This window comes from Phocoena sinus, chromosome 13 (genome assembly GCF_008692025.1).
Source record: "Phocoena sinus isolate mPhoSin1 chromosome 13, mPhoSin1.pri, whole genome shotgun sequence".
NCBI lineage: Eukaryota > Metazoa > Chordata > Mammalia > Artiodactyla > Phocoenidae > Phocoena > Phocoena sinus.
In genome coordinates this window covers 31,949,557-31,964,487 of record NC_045775.1, presented here as the reverse complement: position 1 = coordinate 31,964,487, position 14,931 = coordinate 31,949,557, and the positions used below count along the sequence as shown (strand labels likewise).

Genomic DNA, 14,931 nt, shown 5'->3' with positions numbered 1-14,931 from the left:
CTGACCTAATCCTTTCATTTTGCTCCTCACTGCCACAAGTAGCATGTCTGTTTTTTGCACTTGGTCTGTAGTAGCTTATCTTATATCATTATTAAAGTGTTCCTTTGCCTTTGTGTCTTTATTTTATCTACCCCCTTATAGAGAAGTGCCTTAAGGACCCCACTGTGTCTTCCATTTGCTGGGTATTTCCCCAGGATGCTCCCTGTCATCAAGGAGGACTCACAGGAATGTTGCCTATCAACTGTGCACAGCCAGCATCAAACTGATGGCTTTGGCTTGGCTATCAGTCCTGTCTAAAAGTTTGGAGGGGGGGGAAATGTGAAATTATATAAATAATTTTTTTTTTTTTTTTTGCGGTACACGGGTCTCTCACTGTTGTGGCCTCTCCCGTTGCGGAGCACAGGCTCCAGACGCGCAGGCTCAGCGGCCTTGGCTCATGGGCCCAGCCACTCCGCTGCATGTGGGATCCTCCCAGACTGGGGCACGAACCCGCATCCCCTGCATCGGCAGGCGGACTCTCAACCACTGCGCCACCAGGAAAGCCCTATATAAATAATTTAAATTAGATTCTTTAAAAATCTCCTGGAACCTGTTTCATTATCTGTTATGTAGAAATAACGTGAAATTTCCATCCCTCACCCTCCACCCTGATTTTCTTTAAATTGGCTATTCTTGGTTTTTTTGAATTGAAGGTTTCTTCAGGCTTGCTTGAATTTTACTAATAAACTCAAAACCCAGCCTGTGGGCTAGATGCAAGGCTGTGTCAGCACAGATGCCAGCTCAGGGCAGCAGTGCTTCCTTCTCAAAGGGACTGGCTTGGCCACATTCCGAAGTTAATGCAATGTCTGTGGCTTGGGGGAGTTTGGCACAGTAAAGGGGTCTGAATTCCTGCAGTCACTGACTCTGCAGTCCCTCTGGGGAGAAAGAAGGAAATGAAATTCTTTAACACATTCTCAAGTCCATGGAATTCTGGCAAACAACAGACGGGTTAATTCAAGATGGGGCTGAATTAAGATAGAGCCAGAGATTGGGAATTGATTTCCCAGGGATTGACGTAAAATATTTTCTATTTGAAACACTTTTAAAATGGAATTTCTTACCCTCTCTTTATTAATATCCAACGTATTCAGGAACCTATCCTGAGGCTGTTTTAGCCAAGACATGTAGGCTTGCACTTAAGAATGAGTGTATGTTGGGATTTGGGAAGGGAGGAGAAACTCGCTGTGAAGAAATGCATCCCTTCTGCTTCTGAGAGCCAAGGACAGCAATCCAATCTGCAAAATGTCTCTCATCAGCTTTCTTTCCACCAGCATCTCACAAAATTTCCTCAGAGTTTTCAAGAAAACTGGTGGAAGAGGTCATGCTGACAATGAGGGGCAGCTGTAGGCAAATTAGCTCAGGTGTGGAGTTAGGCAAGAAATCAGTGGCTAAGGCTCCATGCTCCCAATGCAGGGGACCCGGAGTTCAATCCCTGGTCAGGGAACTAGATCCCACATGCCGCAGCTAAAGATCCCGCTTGCTGCAACAAAGATCCCGCACACGGCAACGAAGTTCCCATGTGCTGCAACTAAGACCCGGCACAGCCAAATATCTAGGTAGATGATAGATATATAGATAGACAACAGATAAATAGAAAATAGTTTTTTAAAAAAGAAAGAAATCAGGCTAAGGGTTGGAACAACTAATGAAAGTGCTAAGAGCAGAATGCCCAGTTGACAGCACCGGTATGTACCCCAGCTGCCCAACCGTGATGACGCTGGGTAGTGGGAGAAACCCATGAATGGGAAACCAAGCAGTGGGAGCAGTTTCCAACTGTCCAGTGACCAGGTTCTAACCATCTCTCCAGCACCCATCAGCAGGGGCCTGGCAGTGTCTTGCTATGCCTTTCTAGACCTAGGGTCCCCCATCTGTAAAATACGCAGGGCCAGCTCCACGGGCATGCACTGGGCTTAGTGCTCGGCTGTCACCATCTTGAAATTCTTAATAACAAGGGACCCCATATTTTCATCTTGCACTGGGTCCCACAAATTATGTAGCTGGTCATGGAACTAAAAGTAGGATATTAAGGGGTTCTAGTTAAATGAATTGATTCATTTATATTATTTTAAGCTATCTATAAAATTATCCTATGAAATCAGGGTGATGAGAGAATGGAAACTAGAAAGAGACCACACTTTAAACATGCTTTATTGGCAAATGGTGTGGTCTTGATTAAGAGGCTACTCCAATTAACTGACAAGGTTAGCTGAACTCCTCCATATAGATTAACTGTCAGCAATAAGATGCTGAGTTACTTACTAAACATGAAAATTTATACTCAAGGTATCTTAATCTCCTGGCTCTTTCGATGTCAGGGGACGCTCATTCTAAATTCTCATTGAATAATACAACATAGAAAATGTATGGCTGTTTTAGTTTCTGGTGATTTTAGTTGTATTAAGATCATAGTAATATTCACAATAAAAAGCAAACATTTATTAAAGACTGACTATGAGTAGGGATCTTTGTTAGGTTCTGGGATTTGAGATTTAGGACTAGGATCAAAGTCGGGATTAAAGTTATAGGGGTTAGGATTAGGGTTAGGGGTTGGGATTATGATTAAGGCACAGTACCTGCCTTGGAGACATACTACACACAGAAACCTAGACAGACTATTCATGTGTATAAACAACATATACATGCTTGCACACACATACACACACTGTAGAAAAAAAGAAGGAAGTTTGGTTAAGGACCAGTGAGCCTCAGAATACTACAGGAGTTCAGGGGAGGGCAATCTCAGGAAGCCAGTCTAAACCCATCATGGTCCCCCTTGGTGACAACAGGGTGGACCCCATCATATTCCCTGCAGCTGGTTCCTGTTCGAGTTTGGGAGTCATCGTTGAGTCAATGAATATGTGGTGACACCATTTCCCGGGAGGCTCTGGCTAGTCCTATGGAGACCCAGAGGTGAACAAGCTGAGGCTCTGGCCTCCACACAGCTCCAACCCGAGGGAACGAGGAACACAGATGCGTGACGGATACCTCTCCATGACCACCAGCCCCGCCCCCTGCAGCTGAGTGACAAGAGGACTCTCAGAGAAGATGCTTCAATGTAATTCTCTTTGGGTTATTGGTGGAGGCAGTTGGAAAACGAGAAAAACATCAATCAGGGGAATCAAAAGAAGCAATCTTCCATCAGTAGGAGTGCACCAGGAAATGGTGAGGTGAGAATGTGACTTAAGATAGAGGCTTGGGTTTTACTCACTAGCTGGCTGCCAGGCAGTCCCAAGATCTTCCCAATCCTATTTGCTCAGAGTGACGATCACAAAAAATGTTACCCGACATTTCTAAAAGTAAAGAAATACGCAGCATCATTTTGCTTTGCTGTAAACAACTCTGATTTTTAAAATCCAAAGAGATAAATCACTGAAGAATCCCTGATTTTATAAAATGTCTCACTACAAGATGGCCTTAAAAAGGAAATTCCCGCAGTAGTACATTTTAGGTAGAATTTGACTTCCACCCAAAAAATTTATATGCAACATGCAAGCAGCCCATGAACTATATAAAGTCAGGTAGGCTTGAAGTCGATCCAAGTCATAAAAAAAATATGAAGCAGTCATTCTTCACCAAGATTATTCAATTGAGAAATCTGGAAGAGCAATCTAAACAACAATCTTCCTGTCAGTGGCTGTATTATTAGACTGCAGCTTTCCAGTTTCCTGTATGTTGACAGGAAGCTGATCTCCTGAAGTAGAAAGAATAAGACAATGTATACCCGTGGGATAATTTCTCCAGCCCCATTAAATGTTAGTCAGGGCCAGTTTGTCTACACGCAGCCCCTTCCACTGCAGAGAAAAGTCTGAAGTAACAGATTGGCATACAGGGATTTCCAGGAAAGTTCCAGAATGAAGTATTTAAATGATGACTTGTGAGCACTTAGAAATTGAGAAGTGATCACTGATTTGTATTTTCTTGAGCAGCCATCCTAAATGATTGATGAAAAGACTCATGTGAAGCCAGAGGGAGGGCCCTAATAGAATATCACAGGGCTCTTCCCTGCTCAACTTTTTTTTTTTTTGGCGGTACGCAGGCCTCGCACTGTTGTGGCCTCTCCCGTTGCGGAGCACAGGCTTGGGACGCGCAGGCCCAGCAGCCACGGCTCACGGGCCTAGCCGCTCCGCAGCATGTGGGATCTTCCCGGACCGGGGCACGAACCCGTGTCCCCTGAATCGGCAGGCGGATTCTCAACCACTGCGCCACCAGGGAAGCCCCCTGCTCAACATTTTATCAACTCCTAGAATAAACATTTGGAAAGCCCTTTTATCAAAATCATGTGGTACACAAAGCTGGAAGGCTAACCTATTAGGTAGCAGAATCTAGATTCAAAGAGTTTCAGTAGTATGGAAGAAAGAATCAAAACAAACAAAATATAGTTTATAAGGGATAAATGTAAAATTTCACATTTAGGATTTTATATAAAGGAAAAAAATCTGGCTTGATGGAAGGTCATGTGACAGAGAACTAGGTGTCTTGGCTGGACACAGGTTTTACATGGGCTCTTAATGAAATATAGATGTTAAAAACAACAACAAAACGCTAATGGATTCTTGGCAGTTAACATTTATTTTCTCCTTGGTTATCAAGGATTCTTATTTTCTTTATACTCTTCTGAACTCTTTCAAGTTTTCTACAATAAGCATATGTTATTTTTATGAACAGAAAAAAATTACTCTTAGTCTTTGAAAATATTTGAATGACTGTCTATGGAAGTTGGAGCAGGGTATTCTGTATAGTTTTAGAGGCTGGAACTAGGAAAAATGGCTAGTATCCAGTTCACAGTGGAGTGAATTCCTACTCCTGGAAGTGTCCACATAAATGTTGGCTAACTACAAAGGTAGCATAGTATAGCACGGTGGCTAAAAGCTCTGGTTTCTGACAATGGCCTGACAATGGGTTCAAATCTTGACTGTGCCCCTTATTACTTGTACGACTTAGACAGGCATTCTACTATTTCTCCATCTATGAAAGATGCATGATGGTAACTGTACCCTTATGGTTACAAAGGATTCAATGGGTTCATCTGTATCAATGTTCTTAAGACAGTAACTGGTCTATGCTCAATAAACATTAGCTACTAGTATCTGTCAGAAGTGGTACAGAAAGAATGTCTGCTTCACTTGAGAAATAAAACGAAATGATTACCAAGGGTTCCCTGCAATTCCATGATCTTATTGTTCTAGGTGGGAGATTGCCCCCCTCAGGTGGTACTCTCTTATTACCTAAGTCTGAAGTTCTGAACAGAATCTTGATAATGACAAAATTATTGCAGGAGAGGAAGTGTCCACATGAGGATGCCGTCCAAAGGTTATGCAGAATCTCATGAGTTTCCTTACCAATAATAGAAAGGAGACCCAGCAATGGCACTGGATATGTAAACCAAATTCATGATTGAGGTTCCAATGACTAGACAAAAGATAGGGCATGGGTGAAACAGAAGAAAAGGGAGCCAAAGGAATTACAGTAAACAAAATTCCATGTTCATTTATTTATTCATTCATTCATTTATTCAACAAATGCATTTCCCAAGCATCTTCTATGTATGTACTAGGCCCTGTGCTGGCTCTAGGCACAGAAAACCAGGCAAAGTCCCTACCCTAATGGAGTCTACAGTCAGTGGGAAGTTTATTTGAACCAAATAGTTATACCAATAAATATAAAATTACAGCCATGATCAGCATATGAAGGAAAAGTACCCAGGGTCATATGGTAGAGATTTGCCCTGGATATAGAGGTCAGGGAAGATAGCCCTGGGGAAGCCATGACTGAGCTAAGATTTGAAGAAAGGGGGGAAGTTACAAGATGAAAAGGGGCAAAAAGCAATTGGTGAGGGGAAGCATAGCAAGTAAAAGGAAGTGAAAGAAGACCAGAGTGACTGGTCTGCAGGAAGCATGGTGGAGCATGGTTTGAGATAGAGCTGTATGGGTGCAGGGCCTGTTAAGAATATTGTACCCTAAAATAATGGAAAGGCATTCAAGTATTTTAACCATTTTCAGGTGGCGTGGGGGTGGACATGAAGATCAGGTGAAGAAATCACTCTGGATACACTGTGAGAGGCAAAGGTCAAAATGGCTGCAGATAGACCAGTAAGGAGGCTTTTACAGCAATCTAGGTGAGAGATGATGGTAGCTTAGGATAGTGGGAAAGGACGAAGGGAGAGGAGTATGGATTCAGGAGAGGTTTAGAAGGCAAAATTGAATGTGAAGGGTAAAGCAGAGGAAAGGGTCCTGGAAACTCCCAAGTTCTGGCCTGTTTAACCCTTCAGTGAAATAGGGAGCACTGAAGAGATTTGAAGTGGGGCTGGGGGGAGATCAAAAACTTGGTTTGGGGACAAAACTATAATTCAAGAAGATACATGCACCCCTATGTTCATAGCAGCACTATTCACAATAGCCAAGACATGGAAGCTACCTAAATGTCCATGAATGGATAAAGAAGAGGAGGTACGTATTATATATACAATGGAATACTATTCAGTCATAAAAAAGAATGAAATAATGTCATTTGCAGCAACATGGATAGACCTAGAGATTATCATACTAAGTGAAGTAAGTCAGAAAGAGAAAGACAAACACCATATGATATCACTTATATGTGGAATCCAAAATACGTCACAAATGAAGCTATCTATGAAACAGAGACAGACTCACAGACATAGAGAACAGACTTGTAGTTGCCAAGGGGGAGGTGTGGGGGAGGGATGGATTGGCACTAGCAGATGCAAACTACTATATATAAGATGGATAAACAACAAGGTCCTACTGTACAGCACAGGGAACTATATTCAATATCCTGTGATAAACCATAATGGAAAAGAATATAAAAAAAGAATGTGTATATATATGTATAACTGAGTCACTCTGCTATTCAGCAGAAATTAACACAACATTATAAATCAACTATACTTCAATTTAAAAAAGTAAAATTGGAAAAAAAGAGTTTGGTTTTGGATGTGTTACATTTTAGATGTCTGTGAGACTTCCCAAGTGGAAATGTTAAGTAGGAAGTTGGATACGTGGGTCTAGAGCTCAGAGGAGAGATCTAGGCTGGGGAAACATTTTTGGCATGAATAAAATATAGAATAAGGAGAGAAGAGTGTCCAGGAGTGAGCCTTGGGTGTTTTAATATTTATTGACTTGAGAAGAATAGATAAGGCTACAAAGGAGATAGCAAATTGGCTGTCAGAGAAGGTAGAGGAAACCAGAAAAGTCTTGTGTCACTGAAGCCAAGAAAAGACAGTGGTTGCAGGCGGAGGAGTGGTGAACAGGGTGGACCACTGTTGGGAGGTCAGGGAAGAGGAAGAACCTCAGCACAAGCTGTTTGGTTGGGTTGATGGGTCAGGACCCAACCTGACAGTGACCTGAGGAGTGAGTGGGAAGTGAACAAATAAGAGTCCACAAGTATATTCTTTCTAGAAGTCTCTAGAAAGGGGAGAAGAGAATGTGATGGTTTGAGAAGAATGTACGGTTGGGATACGGTTGTCTCCACTCATCCCACTCCACTCTCAATGGGAGTCTTGAGTATGCTTTAAAGCTGACAAGAAGAATCCAGTTGAGAAGAGACTGAAAATAAAAGCATGAGAGAACATGCAGCACCACAGTGGGATAAGGGGCTAAAAAGGATACATGGCCAGGGACTTGCCTTTTGGCCAGGGAGATGACGCAGGAAGAACTGCCTGGTCACAAGGTGGTCACAAATGGTAGGACTCGATGTTATGACAATGCTGGTGGAGAATGAAGCAGCTGGGATCAAAGCTCTGTGTTTCTCCCTGGTTTAGGCTTCCAAGCCAAATATTTGTGAGAAATTGGTACGGTACTACCAAGAAATCTTAGCTCAGGTATCCCAGAGATTGGATCCTTGCCCCAGATAGAAATAGCAGTAGTCCCTGTGGGTGGGAGTTCTTAGGGTTCTCTTCTGAGTTGAAATCCAGACCAATTATTATCTGAGGAAATGATACCAGGTATGTTTCCTCATTCAGGTCACAAGATTATTTCCCAGAACCATAACATTTTGCAAATGAAGAAACTGAGCTGCATCCCTAGCTATGGCTCATCTCAACCAGAATGGAAGAATTTGGAGTTTGCACGAGTCCAACTTTCCAGTGTTTTCTAAAGTGTAGAATACCAACATGGCTTGAAGCCATCGTCTGAGACACAGTGTCTTCAGACACCCACTCCCAGGCCTTATGAAGTCACAGCAGTGAAGGAAATCCAGTTTGTCGCGAGCATCTGCTAGGTGCCAGGCTGTGTGTCAGTCTCATTGGCAGGCATCATCTCATTTAATCCTCCTAACAGTCTCTGGATCTGAGCTTCTACCCAAGAAAAGAGAAATCTTCTTTGACACCTTTCTGAGAGCTCCAGGCTGGTTCTTTTACTTCCCTGGTGGCCTTCATGTATGGCTCCAGGCTAACCTGGCCTGCCAGGCCCATGACAAAGTAGATTTTTGAGTTTATGGCAGCACATTTCCCTGAGCTTTTCCATAATTCTCCCAGCCAACCCAAGTGCCAGGAAAGGTCTGTATTTTTATCTCAACTTTCCTTTCTTCCAAGTTGTGTTCCAGACAAATATTTGTGGTCATTGCTCAATGAGACCAAAGCACACAAATGTCATGTGCTAATTAAAAAAAAATAAAAAGATAAAAGGCAGGAGGAAGGATTTTCTGAGTACTTACCAGAGACCTAATACATTACTTTTTAAGCCAAGCAACCCAAGCTTAATTCCAATCCCCATTGTCAAAATCCTTCCATCTCTCAATTGACAGAACCAGAGCAAGCCACTGAGCAGGGCTTCGAGGAGGAAGTGAGGTTTCCAACAAATAGAAGGCAAACTTCTCCTCTCCATTTCTCAAAGACATATTTCGTCTGTGATTGGCCACTAGGGACACTTAGGATCAACACTTTCCTTGTTGCTAGTCACCCTACCATAACTGCAACACCTCCTATGAGAATATCTCCCTAATCAGCTTTTATGTTCTGAATTTCTATAAATGTTTCTTGGTATCTTGTTTTTCCCAGTTTTATAATCAGGTGATATAAGCATAAGTAGAATGCTGACCACTGACCCCAGACTCATAAAAGCAATCCCTAAACAAGTTTGTTCCTAAGAAACAGCAGCTCCGATCCCAAAGGATACTCCTTCACAGGGCAAATAAACATGATGTGTCTGTAATTCCAGAGGGCCCTAAGGATTGCTGAAGTGGGTCAGGGATTCAGAAGGCTGCTCCATTCCCGTCTGGGAGGAATTCCTACTTCCTTCCCTCTCCACCCTTTGTCTGCCTGCCCCCAACTCCCCACACTTCCTCCGAGTAAAAATGAGGGAGGCTTTCCTCCTCCAAGTTTGCACCCACCTGTCCCTGAGTTCAGTAATGAATCAGTCAGTAACAATGTACTGAATACCAGCTACATGGGAGACTAGATTACCTTTCATTACCTCTGTCTGCATAGCTCATTAAGAATGAGGAACATAGCTCTTTGAAAACACATACTGTAGAAATGCTGAATAATAATGATAACTATTAATAACACATCAGCCTAAGTGGAAATCGAGTTTTACTCAGGTGGATAAAATTACCTGCAGAGTACAATACATCTATGGAATAAAGTGAGTCAGCACCCAGACACTTGTCCTGTTTGTAACAGTGATATTCTTTATTCAGTTTGTAAGTCACACCTGGCATTCAAAGCCTGTTTCTCAAACACAAGGCCCTTGAAAGCTTTTCCTTTTTAATATATATGCGCCATTGTCTTTTTCACTAGAATAATTTCGAGTTACAGGCTCTTTTCCCAACAAGATCAGGTAGGAAAAATATGCTGAGGTGAACTTATTGTGTGTTTAATTCATTCTTTCCTTGCTTCAGCGAGCATGTGTTGCAGGCCTGCTATGCTTCAGGTATTAGGCCAGGCACTGAGCTACCAGGGTTAGCAAGACACAGTCATGCCCACAAGTTGCTCACAGCTTAGCAGGTACCTACCCAAATTACAGCAACTGTTACAGGTGCCATGACAGACATCTGTGAAGTCGTTACGGTAGGGGCCCAAAAAGCCGATAAGGTGGGTTCTGCCTATGAAAGGTCATAAAAGACTACAGAAGAGATGGAAAACAATCACTTGGTCAAAAATGCATACCATTTCAGATTCACATTCAAGCATCATGTTTCAATGCATTTTGTCATTAAGTGACTAATCTCTCTAAATACAAAAGGATTTGTTATTTCTGGCAGAAATGATAGTCAAGCTTAGGAACTGCAGTACTGGCTCGATCAATATGTGAGATGTTTTTAATTGAGGTCTGTGGTTTGTATATTCTTCTATAGAACAATCCACAATTGCTGTCAAATTTTTCTATTCTCAGCTGGCTGATCTACAAACAAAATAAAGCAACAGTTTCAACCCATTCTGCAAAAATCTTCTGGCCCAGAATCTACTAAAGTTGCACATCCTAGAGTAGTGACTTCACTATTTAAAATATATCTGGTGAAATTTGAATAATCTCTGCAGTTTAGTTAATAGTTTTGTACCAATGTTAATGTCTTCATTTGGAAAATTGTACTACGGTTGTATAGAGTTAAAATTGGAAAACTTGGGTGAGGGAATATATGGGAAAGCTCTGTACCACTTCTGCAACTTTTCAGTAAATTTAAAATTAGTTCAAAATAAAAAGTAAATAATACATGTGTGCGTGTACAGATGCATTTACATTTTTATGAGATCAATGCTACACAAAATGTGTTTCATAAATTCTTTTTTTTTTGGTGGGGGGCTTTGAGTCACCCGTCCATGAGGTCTTTTCTCCAAGCAGTTTCTTTTATCTCCATGAAGATTTTATTTATAAAGTGCAGCTTATTTATAAAGTGCAGCTGTTAATATCTAGTTTTTTTTACTTTACATTTTTTTAAACACTTTTTAAAAAATAAAATTATTTTATTTTATTTATTTTAATTTTGGCTGTCTTGGGTCTTCATTGCTGTGCGCGGGCTTTCTCTAGTTGTGGCAAGTGGGGGCTATTCTTCGTTGCAGTGCGCAGGCTTCTCATTGCGGTGGCTTCTCTTGTTGTGGAGCACGGGCTCTAGGCACACGGGCTTCCGTAGTTGTGGCACATGGGCTCAGTAGTTGTGGTACATGGGCTCAGTACTTGTGGCACGCAGGCTCAGTACTTGTGGCGCATGGGCTTAGTTGCTCCGCGGCATGCGGGATCTTCCCGGACCAGGGCTCGAACCTGTGTCCCCTGCATTGGCAGGCGGATTCTTAACCACTGCACTACCAGGGAAACCCTACCTTTTTTTTTTTAATTGAAGTATAGTTGATTTACAATGTTGTGTTAGTTTCAGGTGTACAGCAAAGTAATTCAGTTACATATTATATATATCAAAGAATATATATAATATGTATTATATATATAAGAATATGTATTTTTTCAGATTATTTTTCCATTATAGATTATAATAAGATATTGAGTATCATTCCCTGTGCTATATAGTAGGACCTTGTTATTTATCTATTTCATATATAGGACTGTGTATTTGTTAATCCCAAACTCCTGATTTATTCCTCCCCTCCTCAATATCAAAAAAAAAAAAAACAAACCAAGCAACCCAGTCAAAGAACGGCAGAAGACCTAAATAGACATTTCTCCAAAGAAGACATACAGATGGCTAACAGGCACATGAAAAGATGCTCACATCACTAATTACTAGAGAAATGCAAATCAAAACTACAATAAGGTTATCACCTCACACCGGTCACAATGGCCATCATCAACAAGTCTACAAATAATAAATGCTGGAGAGGGCGTGGAGAAAAGGAACCCTCCTACACTGTTGGTGGGAATGTAAATTGGTACAGCTATTATGGAGAACAATATGGAGGTTCCTTAAAAAACTAAAAATAGAGTTACCATATGATCCAGCAATCTCACTCCCAGGCATATATCCAGAAAAGGTGAAAGCTCTAATTTGAAAAGACACATGCACCTCAGTGTTCATAGCAGCACTATTTATAATAGCCAAGACATGGAAGCAACCCAAATGTCCATCAACAGATGAATGGATAAAGAAGATGTGGTACATATGTACAATGGAATATTACTCAGCCGTAAAACAGAATAAAATAATGTCATCTGCAGCAACATGGATGGACCTAGAGATTACCATACTAAATGAAGTCAGACAGAGAAAGACAAATATCATATGATGTCACTTATATGTGGAATCAAAAAAATGATACAAATGAACTTATTTACAAAAGACTATTATTACTATTACTAGTCAGACTATTACTAATCAGAGAAACTAAATATGGACACTGAAAGCAAGCATTTAGAAACTTTTATAACAATTTAACATTTCCACAATATTTAAGCATATGATTGTTTTCCTAAAAATTTATTTTTATTGCCTTTTTTAAAAGTATCAATCTATATGAGGCAGAGTTCTCCAGAGAAACAGAATCAACAGGATATGTGTGTGTGTGTGTGTGTGTGTGTGTGTGTGTGTGTGTGTGTGTGTGTTTATATATACAGAATTCCTTCTTGCTCAGGGGAGTTCAGTCTTTGTTCTATTAAGGCCTTCAACTGATTGGATAAGGCCCACCCATACTATAGAAGCAATCTGCTTTATTCAACTACTGATTTAGCTGTTAATCTCATCTAAAAAACCACTTTCACAGAAACATCCAGAATAGTGTTTGACCAAATATCTGGGCACCCTGGCCTAGCCAAGTTAACACAAGTTATCACATAGTCCATGACAGGTTGGAAGATAGTTTGAGAAGCATTGTACAAGACAACTTTTAATAGTCTACCAAATAGTTCCATTAATAAAAAATCATTCAGGCTAAGAATGTTCATTTTATGTGGAAACAGGGGAACTACTGTGAGCAGTGCCCTGAATGGTCTGGGGGGAAATAAACAGAATCACTTTTCTATACTCACCATTGAGCTTAAGCCATTAAAATCCACCTTTGCCCTTTGAGACAGTTTGTATAGCTCTAATCTTGAGGTTCCCAAACTTTCCCAATTCACAGCATCTTAGTGTCTCAGTAATTTTTTCACAGAGCTCCTAGGCCAAAAGAAAAAAAAAAACCTAACATAAATCTCATTTATTCAGTAGAAAGTTCCCAACAACTTAGCCATTTGAAAATATAATACACATAAGTTGAAAGAAAAAATATTTTTATTTTGTTCTTAACCACAGTTATTTATAAAAGGATATGTATGCCAGGCATTGAATATCGTCTCTCAAACCTTGGAACCTGTATAGACACCACCAGTTATTCACCTCGTGTTCACACTGATTTTCACTTACTACTTGCATTTTATAACAGCTGCTGAAAATCCAGCTTCTCAAAGATAAGACATCTTTGAAAGGAGTGCAGCACAATCTAATGTTGAAACTGTGAACAATCTTGACCAAGTAGCTCACCTGGTGGCCAACAGATGTCAAGCATCACCACATCTCCCTCAACATTTAGCCTATGCCACGGGATGTCCGTGAGTTTGCTGTGGTGTCCTGGGCACCTAGCGCATAGTTTGTGATTCCTGGCTCTATTCTTTTTCCATTTTTGATTCTATTCTCCCATTTGTAAAATATAAGCACCCACTTTAAGTGTCTAGCGACTACCTCTGTTAAAGCTGGGATTAAGCAGAATATAACATTTACTGTCATGTTATAACTCTGACCTTTCACTGCTAGCACTCAAGAAGCTGTATATTCCATCCTCTGTTCTTTGTCTCTAGTAAAGGCTGTAGAAGATGAGAAGGCTCCCAATGGCCAGGCATACCAAATATGTGTCTCGGAGAACAGAACAAAATCTTTTGCTCTGTTATACATTTAAATAAAAATACAGTTTTTAAACAAGCTCATAAATAAATACAGAGAACAGACGGGTGGTTCCTGGGGGAGTGAGGGCGGGGGACAAAATGGGTGAAGGAGGTCAAAAGGTACAAACTTCCAGTTATAAAATTAATAAGTCAGGGGTATATAATGTACAGTGTGGTAACTATAGTTAATGATACTATATTGCATATTTGAAAGTTGCTAAGAGAGTCGATCTTAAAAGTTTTCATCACAAGAAAAAAATGTTGTCACTATGTACGGTGATGGATTTAACTGGACTTATCATGGTGATCATTTTGCAATATATACAAGTATCAAATCATTATGTTGTATACCTGAAACCAATAAAATGTTACATTCAGTTATACTTCAGTTTAAAAAAAAGAATACAGTTTTTAACTCATGATGTTATCTTTTAACAGATCATTAGATCAAGACTGAAAGCAGTACAAAAATAAGTAGAATTTGGTACCTTTCTCCTAATTTTTAACCATTCTCAATCACATTTTAATCTAATCCTGATTTTTCTATCCAATTATATTTATTTCACTCACCCTAAATTCCTGTCCCTTGGGTCATGTAAATGGCTCTAACAGGAGTACTTTGGGACTTAAGCATGGCTTGAAATCAAAGCCTTTGTTTTTTTCATCTGGGTCTATATGTTCTCTTCATCATTAGAGTTGTCGTCATCATCATAATATGAACAATTTATCCTATTTGGCTGGTACCAACATTTGGAGAGATGGCCTCCCTCTGTCTCCTGTTTCTAGCTTTTCCTGGCTCCTTTTCCATAGGCAGAGGCAAGGGGAGAAAGAGGGAGACTCATATATCTTACACTCCCTGCAAGATTGTCTCTTCCTGGCAGCAACAAAAAAGACTTTCTCTTTCTCTGCCTCTCTCTCTCCCCACTCCTTTTCATAAAGATCCCCTATGTTCTTTTATCTACTGTCTATTACCACCTTCATATGGTTGATACCACCTACCTCTGATATTAAGCTACTGTCTTGTAATGGAAACTACATTCCATCGCCAAGGATAAATCCAAGCTTATCAGAATAT

At 40.5% G+C, this 14,931-nt stretch overlaps 1 protein-coding gene across 3 annotated transcripts in view; it reads right to left on the bottom strand.

Annotated features, from left to right (window-relative positions):
- Positions 1-14,931, bottom strand: part of TMEM178A (transmembrane protein 178A) — a 248,504-nt gene that overhangs the window by 160,490 nt on the left and 73,083 nt on the right. For all 3 annotated transcript variants that reach the window (XM_032652737.1, XM_032652736.1, XM_032652738.1), the window contains one exon: positions 12,969-13,095. The gene's annotated coding sequence lies outside the window, so the exon portion shown is untranslated. The remainder of the gene's footprint in view (positions 1-12,968; positions 13,096-14,931) is intronic.